This window comes from Lynx rufus, unplaced genomic scaffold, assembly GCF_022079265.1.
Source record: "Lynx rufus isolate CCGP_SWC_20201006 ecotype Redwood Valley unplaced genomic scaffold, mLynRuf1.p SCAF_6, whole genome shotgun sequence".
Classification (NCBI taxonomy): domain Eukaryota; kingdom Metazoa; phylum Chordata; class Mammalia; order Carnivora; family Felidae; genus Lynx; species Lynx rufus.
The window spans coordinates 57,766,655-57,793,707 of NW_025814878.1; positions in this window are offsets into that span (position 1 = coordinate 57,766,655).

Below are 27,053 nucleotides of genomic sequence, written 5' to 3' on the forward strand. Positions count from 1 at the left end.
AAATTCTAGGAAAGGAAAAATATGATTTATTTATTTTCTATAAAATAGTAAATTCAAATTTCATGTATATTGAAAGAACACTTTCAAATTATTGACAGTAAGTTCTGACAAATCTAATTCTATAATGTGATAGAAGTTACACAAATAGGAGTAATATCATCTCTTTTTAGGCATATAATTTCATTTTCTAAGGAGAAACACACTTAAAGTTTTACTACAGGATAAAGTTTTGGCTTGTACATAAAAACATTCTATTATTTATGCATGCAACTTTGAATTTTTCATTACTTTAATTTTGTTAAAGACAATGTGTCATCTGAGGTTGTAATTTATTGTACTGGTTGATAACATCAAAACCCTCCTCCTCCCATCAAAAAAAAAAAAAAAGGAATATAAGGGATATGGGTTCCACAGCAGCTATCATTGCATTAAATATTGTCTTAGATGAGGATGGGTCACTGACATCCTCTTCATATACTGCATAATCTGTTATTTCTTTTTTTCTTATTTTCCTTTCAGTATGCAGTCTGCATTTTACCAAAAGGGCTGGGGTTCCAACTAGTAATTAAAAACCCAGGGCTCTAATAACTTGACAAATATTGTGGATTTGCTCCATGGTATAAGTTGCTCACAGAGAAAGAAAAAACTAAGTGAATTTTTGACAATAAATTAATTTAATTCATAGAAATTCACATAATGGGTAATAGTTCATACAGAGCTTTTGTGCCATCTTCATTCAAAGAAGGAAACAAGGAAAGAAGAGGATGCAACGAGTCATGTTTTTAGTGCTACCAGCTGGAGAGTGTGTCAGACTTTTAAAATTGCTGTAATTTTCACCTCAGGCATCCCAAAGCACTCAGCAAACCATCCAGGATGAAATCCACAACAATCTCTAAGCTCCAGCACCCTCCTCACAAACCCTGCAGGATATCTCAAACTCCCCCAGACTCTACAGGCATCTTCAACAACTTGGCTCTTATCTCACTGAGCATTCCATCAGAATAACAGAGCCACCCTCATTGGATTCCCTATTGGAACAGCAAAGAAGAATCAGAAACAAATGACAAAAGCCATTAAGATAATTTACGTACAGAACAGTGTTTTAATGACCCTGTAGATGGCACCCCAAGTTCCCTAACTGCAAAAGAAGTGATGTGAACTGGAGGTTCTAGTCAGCTGAAGAGCAAAGAGAATCTTTACATGGTCACATGTATGCTCTGTGCGATAGATAATCTTGTGAACGTGCAGCAGGGAATGGTTAAATAAGCTTTGTAACTGTGTTAATAACATTTAGGAAGGCCAGTAATAATCACAGAGTTTTTCTTTTAAGTTTTTTTTTATGTGTATTTATTTTTGAGAGAGAGAGAGAGAGAGAAAGAGAGAGAGAGAGAGAGAGAGAGGTTGAGAGTAAACAGGGTACAGGTAGAGACAGAGGGAGACACAGAATCCAAAGCAGGCTTCAGGCTCCGAGCTCTCAGCACAGAGCCCTACACGAGGCTCGAACCCACGAACCCTGGGATCATGATCTGAGCTAAACTGACTGAGCCACCCACGCATCCCATAGTTTTTCAAGAAACATGTCTCTCCGAAGGCTGCTGCTATTCTTTAAGTTTGTCCACCTCACAACGTTCACAAGGCTCATGATGGAAATTGTGACTATCATTGTATTAATTTTCTTTCTTATCCCCCAAAACAGAAATGAGGTTTGCAATGTTTTTTGTATAAATATTGAGCCAAAATCATTCAGTGAGGAAGTTGTGTCCTAGATACTTACAACAGCTACATTAACATTTGTTTTAGTGGCATGAATGGAGATACTCTAAAGTTTTTTAAGAAATTTTGTTAATTTGTTAATGACTTTTAGCACTAGACTATTCTATTTTTTAATCTCTCAAAATGTGAAGATTTAAAAATAAGTATCAGCCATCTTAACAGCCATCACATTCAAAAAGATACACTAAGTGTTCTCTGAGTCATAGAACCTCTACTGCAGTTTGCCTTTAACAGTCAGTAAATATTAATGATATAAAACTTCTCCAAAAATACATAAAAATAGGATAATAATTTCTGAATGAAATCTGAAGGCCCAATTGCTTAGCCATGTTTGCACTATATACAATCAATTATCCCAAATATTACATGTAATTTATGATATATTAATAGCTTGTTAGAATGTGAGCCCCATGGGGACAGGGACTGTGTCTGTTTTGTTCATTCCTTCATCTTCAGAGATTTAAATAGGGGCTGGCACATAGTAGATATTTGGCATTTATTGAATAAATAAGCAAATGATGAAATTACTGAATTTAACATAATTTTCTGAAGCCGCCTAAATATATGGAAAGGAACCATTTATTACACATTTCAATAGAGTTAAACTGAAATCCACTTTAGAAAATAGGTTTAGGGGCGCCTGGGTGGCGCAGTCGGTTAAGCGTCCGACTTCAGCCAGGTCACGATCTCGCGGTCCGTGAGTTCGAGCCCCGCGTCAGGCTCTGGGCTGATGGCTCAGAGCCTGGAGCCTGTTTCCGATTCTGTGTCTCCCTCTCTCTCTGCCCCTCCCCCGTTCATGCTCTGTCTCTCTCTCTGTCCCAAAAATAAATAAACATTGAAAAAAAATTAAAAAAAAAAAAAAGAAAATAGGTTTAAGTGCTTGGTTCTCCTTAAGGAGTGTAGAATTCATAGTAAGGGTACACAAAATTTGTAATCATTATTTATAAGTTAATGCTTTCTTTGCATATGTGTCACAAGGTGAGTGTCAAAGGAAAATCCAGAGAAAAACCACTTTAAAAAAGTACATTTACTTGCAAAAGTAATACGTGTATAAGGAAGTCTTCTGAAAAACTGGCTTCTTGAGCACAGTTGGAAGCAGCTGTGTAAAGGGAAACAAACACCCAAACAGAAGGTTACCAAGGTGGAAGAAAAACAGTTGGTTTCTCAAACGATTATCTTATTTTCAAGGGTCTTCACCTATCTGTAGGTGTCAGGTGCTGCAGAGTCAGGATTAATTTTGTTTGCTGGCAAGTTGGCCACTTTGGGGAGAGGACTAAAGTCTATTGATTTGGAGGAATGGTACTAGACAGAGGTTCTTGTTTTGTTTGTTTTACTTTATCCCATAATGCAAAGGTGTTTGTTTTTGATTGTCTATGTACTTCGTTTTCATTCTGACTGAGCTATGATATGCTGAGTCATAATGCAGGCAGGGCAAGATGTCAATTTTGCTTTTTCACTCGAGTTTTTTTGTGACCAGGAAATAAATTATTTAAAATATATTTATTGTAGGCCTCATATAAGTGTATTTAGACTATCTGTTCTCAGTATCCTGGAAATTTTGAATCCACCCTGCCTGCCCTCTCTATTATATTATCATATAGTATTTTATCATTCCTATTATAAGATGAACAGAAATAAATATTATAATAGCTATGAATTAAAGTATCATTTTTTAGTAATGCTATTGTAATAATCAACTTGAAATTATATTTTATTATTTGGTCCATCAAGAAAAGGATTTAAGAAGTGCCTACCTGAGTTCAAGGCTCATCTAGCCCATTTAATAAGTGTTTGTTAAATGAACAAAATTTCATAGAATGCTTCTAATAGAAACGTATTAGAGTAGAAACTTCCAGAAGATAGGATTATTTCAAGGAATTTAATAGGAATACTTACTCAAGGACCATTCAAGATATTGACTGATGAGATATCCAGGAATAAGGAAGCCCTACTAAGCTGATACTAGAAGTTTCCACTGAGGTTGTAATGACAAGTCCTCAGAAATAACTAGCAAACCAAACAGAGGAAGAAATGTGTATCACAGAGCATCTTAATGCTCAGAGGAAATTGTGTGACAGTCTTGCATTTAGCCTTCCTAGAGACATTTGAAAATAGACTTTTCATGGAGTGTTTCAACTAAAGTTGCCTTCTTTGCTTTGTCATCAATTTATTTGTAAAAAATAATTCTTTATGCAGCAGAAAGTAAGTGGTAAGTGGATGTGTGTAGGAAGAGAGCCTTGCAATGATTATATTTTTTAAGACCAAATACCGTATCAGCCAATGAATCTATCATAAACTCTGTTTCTGAGCTTTTACATTAAAAAGCTATCAACTTTTTGGGCAAATTTGGATGAAAGGCAAATAAGACCACTAAAGGAAACTATCTTAATGCATATGGAAGAGAAAATTCCTGTTTTTGTGAAGAGAACCAGTGGTCATCCTTTCAAACAGACCAGAGTACTTAGGTTGTAAAGGTCAGAAGTCTCATTGTCAAACCAAGACTGATAATGGAAAGTTATGGAGGCAATTTTTGGTTGTCATGCTAATTGAGGCACATTTGGCATTTTATTGAATAGAAGCTATGAATGCTAGAAAACCTGCGAAAAATAGCCCTGAGTCCCACACAAGTTTTCAATGTTTTGCCAAGATATTTATAAAGATGTGAATGGTACCTAGAACCTACATCAGTTTTTATTTATTTTTAATTTTTTAAATCTATTTGTTTTTGAGAGAGAGAGAGAGAGAGAGAGAGAGAGAGCAGGGGAGGAACAGAGGGAGAGGGAGACACAGAATCCAAAGCAGGTTCCAGGCTCTGAGCTGTCAGCACATAGCCCAACATGTAGCTCAAACTCATGACCTGCAAGTTCATTATCTGAATGGAAGTTGAAAGCTTAACCGACTGAGCCACCCATGCGCACCTTATTTTATTTAAACAAGTGTTTTTAATGTTTATTGTTGAGAGAGACAGAGCACAAGCAGGGGAGTGGCAGAGAGAGACAGAGGGAGACATAGAATCCGAAGCAGGCTCCAGGCTCTGAGCTGTCAGCATACAGCCTGACGCAGGGCTCTAACTCACAAACCATGAGATCATGACCTGAAATGAAGTTGAATGCTTAACCAACTGAGCCAGCCAGGCACCCCTCCTTATTTTATTTTATTTTTTTATATTTATTTGATCTTTGAGAGAGACAGCTTGAGTTGCAGACGAGCAGAGAGATGAAGACAGAACCTGAAGCAGGCTCCAGGCTCCCAGCTGTGAGCTGTTAGCACTGAGCCCGAAGACAGGGCTTGAACTCACAAGCAGTGAGATCGTGACCTGAGCCGAAGTCAGACACACTTAACCGACTGAGCCGCCCCTCTACATCAGTTTTTAAAAGAAACTCAAGCTGTTAATTTGTATAGTTTTAACATAATAGGAACTTGCCAGATATTGGGCCATTATATAAAATGATGGAAGTATGCCCTTCATTTATTCCAGACTGATAAAAGTCAGTTACCATTTCACAACATATTTCATACCTAGGGCAATGCTGCTCATATTGCATTGCTGCTATAACACATTTGAATGAGTCTACCTTTCGTAGTTGTTACTTTCCATACATAGGAGCAGGCATATGGCCACCAACCACTGATAGAGCCTTACAGAGATGTAACTTAAAGAAATGCAGAGAGACTGACTCTCAGCATAGCTGAAATAATGTGCTATCATGTACTTCTTAATCTACATTCCAATATAGGATAGCGATGGAAGAACATGCTCCCAGGATACAGTTTATTGTAGTGCCTGGTGCTCTGATGGTTTCACCAAAAAGACTCTGGCTTTTTTCTGGCTTTTTGCTATTGTATCCCCTCCAGCATTTCTCTTTTCTATCTACTATTCTGGAGCAGAGTTGAGACTCATGTTCCTGTCTTCATTGCCTGTCAGCTTTCCTCCTCTAGCAATTTATATAAGCTGTCTCACTGCTTCTTATCCAAGTGCAGGAAATACTTGAAGAGGAAGACAGCATTAATGGCCAACTGAATCTTCAGCAGAACCTTCCTGAATATATGTTGCCTAAGTTTGCATGTGTTCCTAAGAAAAAATGTGCCAGTCAAAATATTAACCACCATCACATTGAATGCAATTTTCATATTTTAAGAAACATCTTCCTAGTCTTCATTATATTGTATGTATAATGCAATATAACAATGCATGTAAATTACTGAGCACCGGACCTAGTATAAAGCAAAAGCTTTGTAAATTATTGTTATTATTCTTATTAGTATCAACCATCTCTTGTTGTTCGACTACATATTTAAGATAAAATCACCCTGCAACTTGATGCGTATCATCTCTTAGTTCTGGCAAGTGTCATAAGGAAATGAAAGTTGTTTTAGAAGAAGAGCGATAATATTTGTAGGTTTTAGTCATGAATGGTTGTTATAATAAAGTGGGGATCAAAACTACACATATGTTTTAGGTAGTATTAGCTTCTTTAATTCTTAAGATAAACTTTTAAATTCTTTCCTCTGTATATAAAAAGACAAAGTAAGTTTTCAAAGCACCCAAACTTGTTTCTAAATTGTATATATGGACTACATGATAAAGATTTACAAAACACTGTAGAAGAAATGCAAACTATAATGTGATGGGTTTTTATCTTAGAGTAAGGGTTTGGTTCTGGTTTTGATTTTTTTCTTAATTTATAGTGTGATTCAGAGACTTGCCAATATTTTTTTTTCTTTTTGTAATAGTCAGCCTTCTGGTGACAAATGGCCCTGACTAACAAAGCATTTGTCAGCATCAGCAATGGGTAAGTTAAAGTTCTCTTTTACACTAATGTAGCGCAAGAGACACCATATAATTAGGACTGCTTGTTAGCCTAATCGGTGTGCACAGACTTTTCTTTATTGAAACATCTTTGGTGAGACCTTTAAATGACCCTTAAACTTAATACACATCTAATTTATTGTGAGATTTCTCAAAAATAACTGAAGTGATTTCAAGATATTCCTGATCAAAATTCTTTCTGGATAAGAGTATCAATTATATCTGGAATTATCCATGGCCAGATGTGGCCCACTATTGTACATAGGGGCTCAGAAAGACTCAGAATTTTGGAGTCACCCTTTTCCAGGAGACTGACATCACTTAAGTATAAACAGATCATTGCCTCCTTGACCACAGGCTATTGCTACAATATGAAGCTATGAGAGTTTTGAAAGGGAGTTGTGGGAAAGTACAATAAATAAATAAGCAAAATTTCCCACATCCTGCTGAGAATCTGACAAATGGAATCAATGATTTTCAAGGTCTCTGTAGGCCCTGAAAGTCTGTAATTGTGCTTCTGAATTCCTGGAATTTTGGAATTCTTGGAAGTTTTCCATGTCACAAAATGGCGCTTTAATATGCTTTTAAAAGAGGACTCGTTAATGATCGGTGATAAAAACATGGAAAATTGTCTTTCGTATAGGTAACTTCCCCAAAGGGTAAAAAAAAATTCAAAGGAAAATTTGCTCATCAATTCAAACATATACACTGCATTTGGGGCAAAAAAATTCCCCTTTAAACAAAGATGAAAATATAACTGAGATTATTTCCTCATAATACTTTTTAATTATTTTTGACCAATGGCGATATTTGAATAGTATACTATATTTTTCCTTCACTTGTCGCAAAATTAAATTCAAGTTTCAGTCCACTTTTTATCATATTCATTTCCCATTTGTAAGAGTTAAGAGCTGCTATATCAAGCAGTTTTCATAATGAGGATGTCCTTAAAATATGAATTATATTCATCTGTCATGGAATAAACATTAATTTTTTAATTGGTATCTACTCATTATATCTCTTATAAGATCACTCTGTTGTGTGGATTATATCTGCCAATTTTCTATAATTTTTGATTATTTAACAATACATAGTATAAAGATAGTGAGAGTGGTTTTTGTGGCCAACATATTAACTGTTCATTTAATAACGACAATAACTTAAAATCCTGATTTGCTTTATAATTTACGAGTCACTTTTATATTTGTAATATCACTTTAAAAATTTGTTACCTTAAGGAATGGATTTTTTTTCTCAAATTAATAAGATTCTTATGTCAAGAAAACTGCCAATTTTCTGAGTCCAATTCAGGATTTTTTTCCAAATGCATTAAATTATTTAGAACAAGTCAATTTTAAATTAAATAGAAAACTCTGCAGAATGAATCATAGGTTCTCTCCTTCTATACATATTAAACTTTTGCCCTTTTTGAAGACTACTTCCATCATTAAAAATATGTCTTATGTGGAATCTCTTTCGGTATCAGGGCAGGAGAAGATTTTTATAAAACTTTTTACCACGTTAATGATGTTTGTAAAAAAAAAAAGAGAGAAAAGAAAAATGAACCTGGTCACTACTAGCTTAAGATTCTTGTTTTCAGTTTAGCATAATGCACACAGATCAAAAAGAAAATCATAATAAATTAGCTTTAGAAGTATACTCTGCAAGAATTCTTAGTTCAAGTGTTAGTGGATTATGTCTATTCTGTAACATTTAACAACAAAAACATGGTGCAGTATTTTGTTGATTATGCCAAAGCAAGGGTTTTGAGAAATCACTGGCTTTTTCATATCTTTAAAGCTTGCCCTATTCGCGGGAAGGGGAAAACAAGAAAGGAAACATTTGCAAAAAAGCCACTTTGGTAATATCTGAGACAACACCATTCTTATTTCCCTGGGATTTTATTTCATTCTTGTAGGCTTAACATCTCACTGCATGAACAAAGAAAATATCATGTGAAAAGGGCTTCAGGCTAGCTACTTCCAAAAGGATTCAACCTTCCAAGTGCTATCAATATCATCCATACACCCACACAGTTAGCACTTTTGAATACATTTACTGAAAACCATTAATAAAGCAACAATCTTAGTCTGGTTCTTAACCATGTGTCACAGTGAAATAAGTTCATGTAAATCTGTGAACTGCACGACAATGATCAAATTAACAGTCATTTCAAGAAAAAATGCCCCTCAGGCTGAAAAATAATTAGTAGTCTCTCACTATCTTTTTCCTCCTAATAAAAATCACGATATTATTGTTGACTGTGCTAATAAAACACCTCCCGTGACCCTGATGCAGCTTGATGTAAAATGTAAGGACTGTTCTATTGTGTAGTCTCACACATGTTTTATTAAACATTTCCATTTGGCTCTTCATCTGGGAACACAAGGGCCCATAGAAGCTGAAGAACTTTTGTCACAGTGTAATGTGACTCTCACTTGTTTATTGCTTCACTTAATAAAACACCCACTTTGAAATTCATTACCTTTGAAATTTAACTTTTAACTGCATAAACTGAATATTCAGAGTTTTGGGTATGAGCAGGAATAAGAGCAAGGGGACAGAAAAAACAAACAGGGGAAATCCATTTAGTGCATACAGCAGCCCCAGGTTGGCACATACATTGCCATAAACATCAAGTCTGGGATTTTGATTTTTAGAAAAACATTGTATTGAGGAAGTCATAATGGTCACAGGTTGCTCAGCATATTTTCCTTTTGGTTATTTATATCCGCTCCACAACTACTTCTTGAATGCTTCCATACAAAAGAGCACTGCAGGGTTACGAAAAAGATATATAAGTCCTGTCCTCAAGGAGCTTATAAAAATATGACAAATTGGATTTTGGTGCAGAACTGGATGATGAGCTAATGTTGGTTATTGATGCTTCAAAAATACAAACTGAGGATGAAATGTCAATTACCTTTAAAAAACAAAACAAGATAGAGAAACCTGACAAAGTCAGTGAATTAGTGAATCAGAACATTGGACAGCACCTGTATGTTGCTATCACAAATCAGGAGAAACCTGGTTTCAGAAATCAACACAATTCAACAAAGGTTTTTGAACATGGCAACGAGAGCATGATATCGTCATTTCCCTCGAGTAGTTTGGAGTCCGGTGAAAGAAAATTCATGACCATAACTAATTATAATACAAACCAGGATATGGAAAGTTGTTCCAGTGACCATTTACTCTATAGCAGAATGTTTTTATTAGACTTTTATAAATTCTTAGAACTATACCTTTGAAGTAATGAATAATACATATGTTCCATGGAAAAAGCTGGGCATCTCAGGCACACATAATTTTAAGGTAATTTCTAATTTTTAAATACTATTAGAACACACATATAGGTTGACAACAGATATTGAGCAATTAGAAAGAGAGAACAAATATTGAGCTTACAGGAAATATTACAAGAGTATATGAGAAAAAAATTTGCAAAAGCAAAGGAAGTTTTGTTTTGCTTAATTTCTATTATGGAAGGTCCATCTCAGCACTCCTCTAAACTCCCTTTTCTCAAAGTGTGCTCCATGGAATACTCTGTTAAAAAATGTTCTGAAGGTCCAGTAAGTTTGGAAATACTTGGTTATGCCAGGTTAAATATCTTTAAGGACTTTGATGTGATCGCATGGATCGTGAATCTCTAAGACAGAATGTTCCTTTCATAGAACATCTTAGGGACTATAATTCAGTAGAACAAATCTTGGTCATGCTGTAGATGACAACAAGAGCAAACTCGCAGGCCCCATTCCTGCAACGTGGGGTCTACAGGTCTGGATTTTTAACACACTCTCCAGGTGATTTCAGGGTAACTTCCTGGCATCATACCTTGGACTGATATTTGAGAGTTTCTGATGCTAAAGCTAAAACTTTGTATTTATTTATTTTTTAAATGTTTATTTCTTTATTCTTTGAGAGAGTGAGAACATGAGCAGGGGAGGGGCAGAGAGAGAGGGATGGAGAGAACCTCAAGTAGGCTCCGCACTGACAGCATGAGCCTGATGCATGGCTTGATCCCATGAACTGTGAGATTATGACCTGAGCCAAAATCAAGAGTCTGACAGTTAAACGACCGAGCCACCCAGGTGCCTCTAAAGCTTCGCATTTAGGTATTACAAGTGAAGTAAGGTTCACAAATACTAGTTTCAGTATGATGGTAGATGTTAAAACACTGTTTCAGAAAGCTTCTCGATGGGCAGAAAAAAAGAAATGCTTCCCGAAACTGTCTTCTGTTGAAAGAGGAAAAATTTTCCATTACTTGAGTTCTGCTCTCCTTGGCATCGTAACAGTGTTGACACTTGGGAGAGAATAAGGAAGGAATTCCTGAATGTAACCTAGTGTTCAAGAGATCTGGCTGGTTATGTTTAGCACAATTATCATCTCCCCTGCTCATTGTTGCTTGCAGCATAGGCTTTTAAAATCCATTCATTTATTTTTACAAAGCAAAATCACCTTCTATCTCTCTTCTTTTCCTGGGCTGTAAGTAGCCAAGTGCTCATTAAAGTGAAGCAAGAGGAAGGGAGGTATATCATTGCCTTAGATATTACAAGCTGCTTGATGTCCAAATATTAACCATGCCACCCTGCGTCACTTCTACTTTATAAGATACACAAGCTGTTTTGATAAACTGTTTCTGCTCTTTGAGCCTTGCAACTTAAGGTCCATCAGGGAGCAAGCCCACAAAGGTGATAAAGAAAAGCAGATGGAACTGTCAAAGAAGGCCAAAGGCAAGAAGCAAAAGAAAAAATGTGTATTTTCTGGAAAAGTCAAGTCCATAAATTAAATTGTTTTTATCTACTGCTCTCCCAAAAGATGTGATTTTTGTGACCAACGTTGTCCACAGCATGTAAGATGGTACTGGCACTGATCTTTCTAAAAGAGCAAGAGTTAACGCCACTACCATTAGGACAATCCTATCAAAGAATTGTGGGGGAAATAAGTGTAATTGTCTTAACAGTTAGAGTCTTCCATTCTTCTTCTCACATTCTATATTTACAAACACTGATAAAATTATAACCTCTGTTCAGGTAATTTTTGTCCTTAGGAATCAATGTAATTTAGAGTTAAGGATAAATCAGTTACAGCACAAAATCTGGTATCTCACCTCATTTCTTAAAATGATTTATTTTATTTATTTATTTATTTATTTTTAATATGAAATTTATTTTCAAATTGGTTTCCATACAACATCTTAAAATGATTTATAATGGCTTTTTAAAGACGCACATTTTTAACCTGCTCCTTTATTTATAAAAATTATTTTTGTGATGCACATTTCTAAATCAATATGCATCAGGGGACTGAACCTTTTGTTTTTAAACATTCTACAGTGTATATAGGAAACAAAAATTCTGGCTCACGGTAGCCCTGTGATGGATGGATGAATGAACAAAGCCAAGTGATACACATAAATACAATTTCTCCTTCAATTATTCAAGTTCTAGCTGTGAATATGATCTTGATTTGCCACTATGATGTACATGTTTATGCTTAAATGTTTAAATTATGTTTAAATTATGCTCAGATGTAGTTTTCCTGTTGTAGTTAGTCTGTCTATATGGCAAATCATTCCCGGTCTTAGTGCCTTAAAGCAACACTTTAGTTTCATTTCTCCTATTTTTGTAAATGAATTGAACACAGAAAAATCTGGGTAACTTTTCAACTGGGCTTTCTCATGGGTTTGTAAACAAATGGTGGCTGGTGCTGGTGTAATATGAAGGTCTGATTGGGCTAAACATCCAAGATGGTGGTCAGTTCATGCTGGATGTCACTTGTGAGCTCAGCTAGAGCTGTTGACCAGGGCATCCACATGTGGCCTTTCCATGTAGCTCTCTCATGTAGCCTCCTACAGGTTCTGAGAGGAAGCATCATAAGTGCAGTATACCAAGCAATGCAGGGGAAACTGCAAAGCTTCTTATGACCTACTTTGAAAATCCCAGGATCTCTCTTTGTACCATTCTATAGAAAAAGACAAGTCACTAAGCCCAGGCAAGAAGAGGGGAACTAAATTCCATCTTTTGTTGTGAGAAGCAGTGTACACATACAGAGAGGGAAGAAATTGATGGTATTTAGCTTGAACTATCACAGCTTTTTAGGGGTTCTACTCTCTTCAAAGATGCACACATGTCTCAAAGTTAAAGTGAAAAATTTCAGTGAAAGCACTTTTGCCTTTTGATATAAAGAGGCCCAAAACCATTTCACTGTCTCTGGGTTTATCTGCACTTGAGGCAGAGGAATAGTAACAAAACTCATGAATGGAACTTCTATCATTTCAACTGAATGTAAGTATTGCCAATAATTTTATGCCCTGCCATCGATGTGGCAAGTATGGCAAATATTTAATAAACTCTGAAACACCAAGAAAAATAGTTACCTTTGCTTTACCTAGAGTAACAGACTGCTGAACAAAGTGGATGAGGAATCAGATTTCTTATTTCATTTACATCTCCATGGAGCAAATATTAATAATCCTAGTTTGCAAATGAGGCTCAAAAGGTTAAGTGATTTTTTTTTTTGCTTTAAATTGCACAATTAATGAGTAGTAAAACTGAGATTCCAGCCTAGAGACTGCGCTTTTTTCACTACACACGCTGCTTCCATGAGAAGTGAATAAACACTGTGTAAACCTGTGGAAGAATTGGAGGTAAAAGAATGGAAGGAAGGCAAGAATTAGATGCAGTAGGAGCTGGGGACCACCGCACTGAGAAACTTTTGTTTTCTGCTTAGTTGTTCCAACAAATATTTTCTACAACCCTATATCGCAGTGATGGTCTTATAGCAACAACAGTCTGGGAAAAATTAAAAAAGAAAACAAAGGCTTAGATGTGGGGAGCGGAGGGGGAGAGAATAATGCTGTGGGGGTCATGGAAGCAGCAGCCGGGATGAGGCGCAGAGTGGCTGGAGATGGTGTGTGGGAAATACACTGACAAGGGAAGAACAATGAGATACATGGAGAGATGGGAGAGGTGACCCCTTCTCTCCCTCAGTGCTCTCACCCCTGCTGCTGAATAGCCTTTTGGGCCTGTATAGAGCTTGAGGAAGACTGTGAAAGAAAAGAGAAGAACATCCATGCTGCCGGTTGCATGGCACTCTGATTTTTTTCTCTTTCCACTGTTTGAAAACAAAACAAAACGAGACAGCATGCCCATAGCAAAATGAATTAATTTAAAATTTCAGCAACAGCAAAGAAATATAAGGCAGCAAATGAAACACACTACTTCCCAATTATACAGTATTTTGTTTCTGTTCCAGAATTATGTTTGTAGCTCAATCTTAAAAACAGAGGGAAAATAGTATGAGTCGCAGCTACTTTATTTGATTCATTCTATTTCTCTAAACAGTATATAATTATTTTAAAATAGAGTTAATTTTTTTCGTTAAGAAATCACTTTGACAAAATTACAAAAAAGAAAGGAATATAATGAAAGTGTTAAAAATCACTTATTATGCTATTATTCTTTACAACTGATTTATATATGTTAGTAGTTGAGAGTCTAATTGAGGCAAAATATTGTTTGGAAAGCTTAAAATCTCAGCAAAACCTGCCTCCTAAAAAATCAGGCCAAATAGGCACTTTTCTGTTACATATTTTTGAATAGATTCATATCTTTTAGGGGTTAAGTGGTCTCAAATTATTTTTGATAACACTGATGTACATTTCAATCCATGAGAGAAAATTGCATAGTTGAAAGGATACCAAATTTAATGCCATTCTTTTTCTAATTCTTATCTACGCATTCATCTATATCCATCCCAGCTATTGTGAATAATAACCGCTTACTATTTTATGATCCATGTTTTTTGCTGCAAAGTGCACAAAAGTAATTAAGCCAAATTGAGACAATTATAGAAATACACTATTCAATAACCAAGTTGCCAAAAAAGTTTTACTGTACCCTAAGGAGGCAAAAAAAAAAAAAAAATTGCCTAGACAGCAGTAATATCATTCCACATGTTACATTTATTCCTGCACGCCAGCCAAGCTCAAATTAATTGTACTGACGAAACTTTTCTTCTTGGAGAAAATTAAAGATATGCTGTTGTCAACACTCGAGCACAACCTTGGCGACACTTAAACGCAGGGAAGGGTGTGACATCCTGGCCCGGCTGCCTCGCGCTAATTAATCACTCTGGTATTTAGGGCCATTCAAGCAGACACATTAATGGGGAATAATTAGTGTATCTTTGTTCCAGCTCAGCTTTGCACACCAGACACTCTTGGGGAGAGAGGGGAGTTTGCAGAGCGTGAGCCATTAGCACGTGCATAGTTTCACTTCTGTTCAGCAAGTTCTTCTGAGATTGAGAGAGAGGCCAAATTAGCAGACGTGTGACTGGGGTTAGGACACCCTTCTGGAAAGAAAGACCTCTGTTTGGGTCTCAGCTTTCAGAAGCAAGTTGTTAATCCAGATACTGAATCTCATGAAATACAATTAAACCTCAAGGAAAAAAAATAATAATTTCAGGAACCAAAACCATGTCTTTTCCAAAGTATAGTGAACATACCTATTTTTCTTTATATTACTTACGTGTATTTATATATCCCATAGATAAACTCAACCGGCAGAAATTTCACATTTTTCCTTATTACTGTTGCTTTTGTGCATTTTTATTTAAAATGGATTTTTATCAACAAATAGTATTTATAAATTTTGTAATTAAATAGTGTAGACCATTTAACCTCTCTGCAGTTAGTAAGAACTCTCTGCAGATACTCCCTATGGCCATAAAACTTAATTTGTTTCTTCTGATAGGAATCAGAGTAGAAAATTCAGACAAAGTCTCCATATACAGTGTGACCACCACAGTACTGATTAAATTTTGTCTCATTTTATACTGCTGACTAGCTTCACTGTGTACTTTGACTCAGTTAAGGCACCATTTCTTACCGCATATACTTAAAAACTAAAAATTAAATGTTGACATTTACTAGATTGAGAAACTTTCATGATTTTGTCTCACTACAAATAAATCAGAGAGAAAACCAACTGATTCATCAGAGCTCAGATTCTCCTGGATTAAACACCAGCTTTACTTTAATACATAGCTTTCTTCCCTCGCCAGACAAAAACATCCGATTTTTCCACAAATAATACTTTGAACACCAGATTTTATTCTGATGCTAAACTATTTCTGAGCTTTTTACGAGTAACAGTTTGCTATATAAAGAACTAATCTAAACACACTGCAAATAATTGTGTGAATATATGTATATACATTCACATAATCACACTTATTTTAATACCATATGTGTGACTGATCCTTAAATACTTTTTTTCATTTTTCTGCAATTTTTGTAAGGGAGGACTTTGATTATCTAAGTATGTTTGCTGTGTTCGATGACTACTTTCTACATTTCATTATACCTAGCGCTCTCCAGCTTTGTCCCTTAACAGTCAAGGCAGGAGTGATTGCTGTAGCAGCACAGAGAACATTCCTGCAAATTCCACACCCACTGTAGGAAGGTGCAGACCCCTGATCCCCTCATTTTCAGAGGGCAAGGGAACCACGTGGAAGGGCAGGCCTGAGAGGGTGAGGAGCTGATGCAAAGGGAGACCACACAATGAGAAGACAGACCACACTCTGGACCCGGCTATCAATCCTTTAGTAAGGAAATTCCACCACTGAAATACAAAAATGAAATGAGCGTGGGGCATCTGTGAGTGGGTTTAGTCCTATTAGCAGCCCATCATATAATATAGTATAAAGGAGGAATTTCCTCAGCTGGGATATATCATAATTTGGGATACTGTTTTACCACATCCACCTTCTAGGCTTTATAAAACCAGGATATTGTTAGGCATAATGCTCTTGAATTTGTGCTGGTGGAGAGGGAGGGGAAAAAAAGCCACAAAACCACACATTCTTGCAATTTCTTAGAGGCGAGAAATGAATCTCTCTTCAGTCTCCTCCGAGATACTAAATTACTGCCTACGATAAGCCCAGATGCCATTAGAAAGGCTTCCATCCTGGGAGTGGGTCCTCCTAGATCTTTGAAGGTGCCTAATCCTCATTAAAGGCAAACCCTGGGCGTAGGAGGGGCTGCGCCTGCATCAAGGCACCTGGCGATGACTAAAAGCGCTGGCCCCATGCGCGGCTGCCGCTGAGCAGCAGAATGTAATTTAGTCGCACCAGCGGGAGCAGGGGTCAATGATTTTATATTAATGGGGATCACGACAGTTCTAAGCTGTGGCGTGCTTTGAAATAAGTGTTGTACAAGGCGGCAAAGAGAGCTCTGCTGAGGAAATGAGCTGTGTCACTGTCTCCTCATGCCTTGCAGCAAACACTGGGATGTTTTTAGTTGCTACAGACTCCGTACCATCATAATATTTTATAAACAACAATTACCTATTTCACTTTGAAAAACTCAAACTCTGAAAGTAAGGCTGCTAAAGATGAGGAAATTCCTTTCGAATCCAAATAGGGTCCACGTGTGTGGCCAGGGAATGCGCCATGGATGGGGTGCTCAGAGCTGAGAACTAACTTATATGAATAAGTTTACGTGCACTACGGGTAGTTGTTGTGCTATTATTAAAGGACAATGTTTCGTTACCATACCTTGACAGGCTATCAAAGTGTCCACACCTAAAACAAAAGAAATGGAGAAGGAGTTAGAGACAGTGGTTTTAAACTGTGGTCAGTACTGGATCTTTGTCTGCAGCTGAAAATACTATTATCAGAACTTATCCAAAATTTCTCTAAAATATAAAATTATTCTCAAACATCTTTTCAGGAATACCAGGTTTAAACTTCACATTAAATGTTCAGCAGATCACTATTAATCTTTTTCCAATTAATAACTGGCTCTGAGGGCAAGGAATTATTTCTGTCAGCATCTCTGAGAGCACGGAAAAGAAGCAAAATAAGAGTTTTTCTAGACCTCAGGGATGGTCTAGGCGTGCATTGTATATAGAAAATAATACAGGTATAACGAGGAAGGAAGTTTAGATTTTCCACATTTTCAAAATTTCTTTTGAAGTACACAGGTCAGAAATACCTGAGAAAAGAGGGGTAAACATATCAGCTCTTTCATATGAGACTGATTAGGGAGAACTCTTTCATTAAGTGGAAACCAGCTACCCAAGAGTTATAAAAACATTCAGCTGTGAAAAAGTTGGATATGATGATCAGAAAAAATAGTCTATTCTTATAAATTTCCACTCAGTAACACAATTAATTTTCAGTATTTCTCTCATGCACAAGAAGAGTCCTGGCTGGTTTTTGGGGTAAGTGAACCACTATTGGAAAACAAAGTGGTACCACAGGACATTGAATTACACATCGTCTGAAAAACACTTTCTATAAAACACAATCCAGGTTCAGCTAGCTTATTAGAGATATACTTTCCAAACATGATCTGTGAAACAATAGTGCCATGACAGATGTTTTGTGCAAAAGCTCTCATACATTCAGATAAATATATAAAGATTCTACAGTCAGATATGTTTAAGAAACACTGCATTGTATAAGAGTTTTTTTTTTTTTTCATATTCCTGGAGAACATCAGCATATTAAAGGCTCTGAGAAGTCCTGAAATAAAGATTCTCTTTAGTTTCCTTCAGATCTTTATCTATCCAACTAATTTTATTATTACATCCCTCCACCCCCCTGCCCTGAACCTATTAACATCCCCTTCTCTGAAACATACTTTGGGACATGCTGTATCAGAGTTCACTGAGCTCGTGAATATGAATTTTTATTAAGTGGAGCTAGTAGATGTTATCTCAGCCCCAAGTTTATTCCCTTGAACATAGGAACTGGTTAATGTAAGATCTGGGTTGTTAATTATCAGTTAATTAAAATCTCAGACTTTCAGAAAGTGCAATAATCTACATGGTATTTATAAATTAATATGCAAAATAATCGGAGGGATATTCTTATTCCCAGGAACAAAAGGGCAGAAAACACTAGGATGTTTCTCTCTATAAATGTGAAGAATGAGAGTAACCAAAGATTGGGTTTTGATGTGGAGACCTAACTAATTCATCATACTTCAAAATAATCTGGAATATGGAATGATTTGGATATTCCAAGACTGGAGGAGACACATACAGTTTTGTTGGGATAATCCAACCCAGAACTGGGCTAGGTGAATGGGGCACTCATGCACAAAATATAGGGGACAACACAAAACTCAGTAACCAAGATATATAATATTTTAATCAATATTTAAAAATAAAATTTGTACAAATAAATCAAAAACAAAATATCAGCATTTTAAACAAAGACAGGATTAGTGTTACAGATGGCTCAATACAGCACTGGGAATAAGAAAATACCAGGAGACAAATGGCAGGAAGAAAGAGACACTTAATTTGGGAGTCCAAATTAGTTCTGATACTTTCTGCTAGTAAATAGCCATATACTTTAGAATAACATATTAATATACCATGTCTCTGTTTATTCCTCTAAGGAGAGAACAGAATTTCTTAAACTGTTCTGAGAACAATTTGTTCAATGAGATGTTAATAGGTGTTCAGCAAAAAACAAAGACGGGAAGTAATTTTGATATCAACCATGTTTGAGAAAAGCTGTATTGAATTTGGTCAGATTTCTTTGCTACAGAACTTCCCAGAATTTTTAACATTCTAATATATTTCGTGACGGTCTTATTAGAAAATAGAGTACACAACAAATAGAACATTTATTATCATCTTGCACAGATTATGCAAAATGTTAAAACAATTGATCAAAGTTCCATGGCGCCTGGGTGGCTCAGTTGGTTAAGCGTCCAACTTTGGCTCAGGTCATGATTTCGGGGTGTGAGTTCGAGCCCCGTGTTGGGCTCTGTGCTGACAGCTCAGAACCTGGAGCCTGTTTCAGATTCTGTGTCTCCCCCTCTCTCTGCCCCTCCCCTGCTCACACTATGTCTCTCTCTCTCAAAAATAAACATTAAAATAAAAAAGAATTAGAAAAAATGATCTAAGTTCCCTCTTCCCTGGAAAACTTTAAAATTCTAGGGATTTTTTAGAGGTTATGTGTATACAGGAAATAGGAATTTAATTCAAATTAAAACTGTATTGAAAAAATACTTTTAACTGTGTTTACAGAAATCTATGTTTCTACAAACATTTATAGCATAACAAAGTGACTTCATATTCAAGTTCCCTAAAACAGAGGACCTACATGTCTTCAACAGCCAAAAATAAATGTTATGGTAGATTAGGACTGAAGTTCTAGTACTGGAACCTTACAAAAGACATGTGAAGAATGGAAAGTGAACATTGTAGAAAAAATGACCACCATAAGTAGATGAGAGTAGGTGGAAAATGTTATTTTATGGGAACACATATTTTTTATTAATTTTTTTTTATGTTTTTACTTTATTTTTGAGAGAGAGACAGAGTGCAAGTGGAGGAGGGGCAGAGAGAGAGGGAGACAGGATCTGAGGCAGGCTCCAGGCTCCGAGCTGTCCGCACAGAGCCTGACGTGGGACTTGAACTCATGGACTTCAAGATCATGACCTGAGCCGAAGTCAGACACCCAACTGACTGAGCCACCCAGGCACCCCATGGGAACACATATTTTTAAAGATGCTTCAGTATATGAAATTTAAGAATCAGTGTTAAAAAGGACTGTCAGTCATAAAGCCCCACATACATATGCACAAATAAATAAACAGACACAAACATGTAAATTATATGTATTTGAACAAATGGGTATTAAAGCTTGAAAGGGGTATTTTTTCACAATTAAATAAATTTATTCTCTAAAAATAATACGTTTATTTATTTATTTATTTATTTATTTATTTATTTATTTATAAACTTTTCAAGTACAAACCTCGAACATGTGAAAGACATTCTAAGGACAAATATAACAGGATTGCTAAACCCAAGCTAACTAAAAGTGTACTCACAATATAATCCGGCATAAAAATAAATAAAATTCTCTATTATCACAATACCAACAATAATGTACACATAATAGATTGTGGATGAATCAGCTATTCTAATTCTAGTTCCAAAAGAAAACAATGATTCATTTAAAAGTCGATGTTTTGTCTGGTGTCACATTGGGATACTGCTGATTCCAGCATTAAAATATAAAGCATCCACCGAAAAGGGTATTTTTTAAAACATATAAAAATCCCTATACTCAGAGGTGATAAAATAATGTCACTCAAGAAATTATCAATGGCTTCCAAAATGCTTTTGAAAAAAATGATGAAAAACAGAACTATGGATTTAATAATACATTTAGCCAGGTTTTTTTTTTTTTTTGAGAAGCTTGTTATCAAGTAGACTACTAAATATTGTACAAAGTGCCTCTTCAATCCTGTGTCCAAAACAAATTACTGAATTGGAATTTTCATGAATCTAATAGATATTATTTATCTTTAAACTTTGTGAGAAATGCAGGTGTTTTCTTCTATAACTACATGCCAATATTGTCAACCTATGACTGATATATAACATCTAATGTTTTCAGCTCATTCTCTTAAACCCCATTTTTAACAACCCTCGATTCCAGAGGACCTGGAAGTCAATAATCTATTGACTCGACTAGATTTTTATGGTCTTCATCCTTGTGTCCCCACTCACCTGTTTACACAGCTTACCTTCCTCAGTTAGTTCTATTTACTCCCCCACATACACTTCAAATTCCCTCACTCCTTTTCAATTCATTGTAACAAATAGCAATACAACCAAACTGGTTAAATCCAACTCCGTCTCTTCCGGCACGTACATTTGTACTGAGTATGGCTGGAGAAACACACACACAGAATGCTTCCTGAACTCACGTTACATTTATAATCACAAACCTCAACTGTGTTCTGGGTGCTCAATGGTACTATAGTTCCATTCACTCTCTCCATCACCTACAATGATGATTTACTCAGATCGCCTCCTCCTAAAATTCTCCAGTTGTTCCTCCCTCATGTTCGCTCTCAGCAACCACCCTGCTTTCTATTTCACTGAGAAAACAGAAACTTATTCGAGAGAATTTCCACAAGCTTATTGAATTTTCTTAATTCTGGCAATCTGCTTTTGACTATATATTCTGCCTTTTCTGCTATTACTGTGGAGAGACTTGATTTGGTCCATTGTTACCTCTTTGCCGTTATCACCTGTCCCTTCCTTTCCACTGCCCCCAACCCAGCTCATTATGTTATAACCACATTGGCCTTTCTGTTGCTCCTCCAAAAAATGTAGCATGTTCCCAACTCATGCCTTTGAACTGCTCTTTCATTTGCCTCTAATAGTTTTAGCTTGAATAGTCACATGACTTGTTTTCTTCTTTCCTTCAGGTCTTTAGTCACCTGTCACCTACTCAATAAGCAATTCCCTGAATATCTTGTCTAAAATTGTACATACGCAGGGGAGCCTGGGTGGCTCAGTCAGTTAGGCGTCTGACTTTGGCTCAGGTCAAGATCTCACCGCTCATGAGTTCGAGCCCCACGCCGTCTCTGTGCTAACAGCTCAGAGCCCAGAGCCTGCTTCAGATTCTGTGTCTCCTTCTCTCTCTGCCCCTCCCCTGCTTGTGCTCTCTCTCTCAAAAGTAAATAAACATTATAAAAAAATTTAAAAAAATAAAATTGTACATACACACACACACACAGACATACTCCCTATATCACTACTCTGGCTTTTCTCCACTGCTTGTATCATTATCTCACATACTACATACCTAAATATTATTTTCTTTGAAATACAATTTACATATTATTTTGTTTATTATATATTTCACTTATTTAGAGTGTAAGCTCCACAAGAGCAGGTGTTTCTTCTTTGGCTCTATTCACCGCTGTGCCCCCACACCTACAATAGGGCTGGAACATAATAGGTGCCTTGAAACATACTTATTGACTGATGATTTCATTTGAGTTTAAAGCAGTCATCTAATTATAGTAATTAAATAATTCACTCAATATACAATATCCTACAAAGCAGGGTTAGAAACAATATAAGAGAACCTCAATTATTTTACTTTTGTATTGCCTCTCAAGTTTTAGGAAAATATGATCTTTTGCAATACAAAATTTCTATTTTTACATTATCAAACATGCCTATTTATTCTTTTCTGGCAACTGGATTTCCATTTTTGTTTAAGAAGGCTTCTCATAGAAACCCAGGTTGAATATGTAATCTAAACTATATGTGGAGATTCTTTTTCAAACCATTTGGAATTTATTTTGTACATGCTATATTATAGCAGTCCAATTTATTGATTACTTATCCTATCTATATAGACTCTTATTTATTTAATCTCCCATATACAGCTTAAATCATTTTATCTAATTCCCATAATAGTTCTGTTTGGATTCCAAATGCAATTTCATTAAACTTAATAATCAATATTTAAAGAATTGAGATTTTTACCATATTAACTCAAGGCTAACAAAAGAGTTGATTCATAATTCTCTAGTTTATGCTCCTCTTATCAGGTTTTGGGTAGATTTCTGTTGCTGCTTATATTTTGTAACAATTTCAATCACAATGGAATTGTATTCCTGGGTATGGATAAAATTCAGACATAAAACAATCTTTTTCTAGTGACTCTTCACTCCAATTTATAAATTATTAAATATTTCACATATATAAAAGAATGCACAACCAAGCTAAAAAAAATGAACCTTTTTTTCCAAAAACATTTGAAACTCCCTGTATTCCTTTACATGCATAACTAACCTTTGTCTTCCAACTCAAAGGCATCCACTTTCCCAAATTTTGGATTTATTAATTTTATGGCTCTTCTCATAGCTTTATGATGTTTCTACTTATGGGTAAGATACATTGCTTAATTTGAAATGGATTCAAACATTGCTTAACAGGAATAATACCACATGTATTTTTCTGCAACACAGTATTTTTCAGTGTTTGTCACTCATATTGTTCTGTATATCCGCAATTCTTCAAGTTTTCACTGAAGTATACTATTGCACTATAGTATTGCACTACATTACAATTGCCTTAGGCATTTTATAATCATTCTCTGTGGATAGATATTTAGCATATTTCTAAATTTTTGTCATAAATTATAATGATGATTTTGCTTTTACAAATAATTATTTGATGAATATTATTTTATATGTGCCCTGGTTGACAAATGTATATATCCATGTAACTTCAAAGTCAATCAAATTATAGAACATTACAATTTCCTCAGAAAGTTCTCTCATTATTCTTTTCAGTGACAGTCATTGCTCCGATTTCTATTACCATAAATTAATCATGTATGTTCCTGAACTTCATATAAATTAAATCATACAGGCATGCCTGGGTGGCTCAGTTGGCTAAGCGTCCAACTCTTGATCTTGGCTCAGGTCATGGTCTTGCAGTTTGTGGGTTCGAGCCCCATATCCAGCTCTGTGCTAGAATGCAGAGCCTGCTTGGAATTCTCTGTCCTCCTCTTTCTCTGCCCCTCCCCTGCTCATGCTCTCTCTCTCTCTCTCTCTCAAAATAAACATTAAAAAAAAAAAGAAACATATGGTGATGTAACGTTTAAGAAGAAATCATACAAAAAGTATTCTCTTTTATGTCTGGCATTTGTATGTAGCTTCATCTTAGCTAATAATAATAACTACAACAATAATAACAATAAAATAATAATAATTTTAAAAGATTTTTGGAAGTTTCAGTAATTTGTTGCTTTTATAGTGCTGAGTAGTAATCCACTCTGTGATTATATCAGAATTTGTTTACAAATTCATATATTATGAGCCATTTGCTGATTTCAGGTTTTAGATATCATGAATAAAGCTGCTACGTATACCCTTGAACAATTACTTTATGACTATGTTTTTAATTCACTGGGGTAAATACATAGGATTGGAATTGTCAGATAACCTTCCTAGGTAGTTCTAACATTTTACAACTCCCGCCCCCAGCAATTTAAGAAAGTACCTATTGCTCTGAAACTTTGCTAACAATTGGCATTATTAATCTTAATTTTTTGATGTTCTAATGACTGTGAAGGAATGTCCCATTGGGCTTTAATTTGCATTTCCCTGATGGAAAACAATTTTTGATAAAATTTTCATGTTCTTAGTAGCTTGTACATCCTATTTTGTGAAAGGTTTGCTCAATATTTTTAAAACTTATTTTAAAGGGTAAAAGCCTTTCATTTTAAAGGATTATGGTTTTCTTTAATTTTTAAGTGCATTTTACATATTTGAGATTCATATCTATATTTAACCCAAGTCTATGTGTTGGTTTCTATTTTGTTTAGAGTATATTTTAAAGAACAGATTTTTTTTGTTTATTTTGAAGTGCAAATATTTTGCACAGTATGCAGTCCATGATGTCATCAGAAATGAAAGTATCTGTCATATTTTTCAAAGGTAAATCTTTATTTACCTTTCTAAACTATTCAGTAGTCATGCCTAGTTTTCGGAAATTTTGTATTTTCAGGGACACTAATTATCCTTTCTATCATATATTTTCATGAAGCTATACCTGGTGTTATCTCATAATTTTGTACCTATGATATATAAAAGTATATGCATGTTATATGTATGTATATATTATGTTATATGAAATAAATATGTAGTTATCTCTTTTACATTTTTTCATCTTTTTTTCTTTTACTCACTTTTATTTTTAATAAATCCTATGAGATATTTCCCATTACAGCTCTTCCTTGACTTACAGTGGGATTGCATTTTGATAAACCCCATCATAAATTGGAAATGCATTTAATGACACCTAATGTACAGACCATCATAGCTTACTAGCCTACATTAAACATGCTCAGAACACTTACATCAGCTTACACTTGGGCAAAATCATCTAACACAAAACCTATTTTATAATAAAGTGTTAAATATCTTATTGAATTTATGGAATACTGTACTGAAAGTGAAAAACAGAATGACTGTATGGGGACAGAATTACATTAAGTGTATCAGTTATTTACCCTCATGATCATGCGGCTGCCTGGGGGAGCTATGGCTTACTGCTGCTGTCCAGCATCACATATCGTTCACCCTAGAAATTATCCAAATTCAAATTTTGAAGTATGGTTTCAACTAAATGCCTGTTGCTTTCTCGTGGTAAAGTTGAAAAATCCAAAGTTAAATCACTGTAAGTGAAAAATCATCTGTATATTGCAGATGTTAAGTAGTCTTGATTTTAAATTTTACTATTTTCTGTATTCTACTTTCTTAATTTCTATTTTTAACTTTAGGATGGTCTCTTTCTACTTTATTTTGCAGTTTTTTTTTAATTTGTAAAATAATTTATAATCTTTTTCTTTTTTGTTTATCAAGATGTTAATGCATTTTCCTTTGGTAGGACTTCTGCTATGTCTTTACAATTTTGTCATAAAGTGATTTTTTTTCTTTTTGTATTTTCCACAAAATCAATTGCATTTTTTATATTTTTATTATGCTTTATTTATTTGGTAATAATCAATAATGAAACCTGAAAAAAACTTTTTTGTTTTAAAGTTTTCAACGTTTTCTTCTGCCAAGTATGGTCAGATTTTTGCAAATTTTTCAGAGCACCCAAAATAAGTATCTTCCCTTTTCAAGAGACATAAACTCCAATATATAGAGAATACGCAATTTATTTTGTATGACTATTTTTTTTCCTCTCTCTCTCCAAACCTGATAGAGAATAATAGAAATATCCGTTTAAAAACAGATTCAGCTATATTGTGCCTTGTCAAATACAAGATCATGGCATATCACCTTTCTAACTGGAGTGTGTTATCAGAGCTTGGTATCTTTCTCATTTTCAGGCTTTTAACACTGATTGCAATATGTCTGATATGACCACTGACATTTTACCTTCTTTTGTCTAGTGTTTCTTTCCCCATCCCTCTTTTTTTTTTTGTCTTCTAATGAGAAAATTCAGTCTGTTTCTGCTTAGTGTTGTTTTATAAATTTGACTTTGTTGTTTTGATCTTAATTATATATTTCTTAGGTACCAAATTTTATTTTGTTTTCATTTGATCCGTTTTCTTCTCTACTTGTAAATTTGAAAGTAATACCACAAGTTATCATGTAATTGATATTATTCTCCTTTTCTTATTTACATAATCAGGCATATATTTCTCTACCATGATTAGAAAAGAATATGCTAGATATTTTCCCCACTCAGATGCACTCTTATGTACATCAAAATGCTTTACTTTCTTTTATCCAAGACTTAGCCCCCACGGCAATAAGATTAGCTCAGAGGAATAAAATCCATTCCTTTCACTCTTCTTTTTCTGCAGAAAGAAGAGACATTTGGAAAAATTTTACTTCCTTACTTCCTTCCCCAGCTTATTCTCATCTTCAACCATAAATTCTATGTTTTGTTGAGATGGTTACATATTTCAAATTTAATATTGTTATTAAAGTTTCCTTTACAGAATATCTGTCCTTTCTCAAGGATTTTGATATAGTGTTTATATTATACACTCCCATTATATGCATTATATAAAGCAAATGGTAAATTTGGATGAAACAGTATAAGTTTTACTGATCCCAGTATCTCCCCTCTTCTTTCTCATCCCCTTGTTGAGGTTTCTCTAGTGT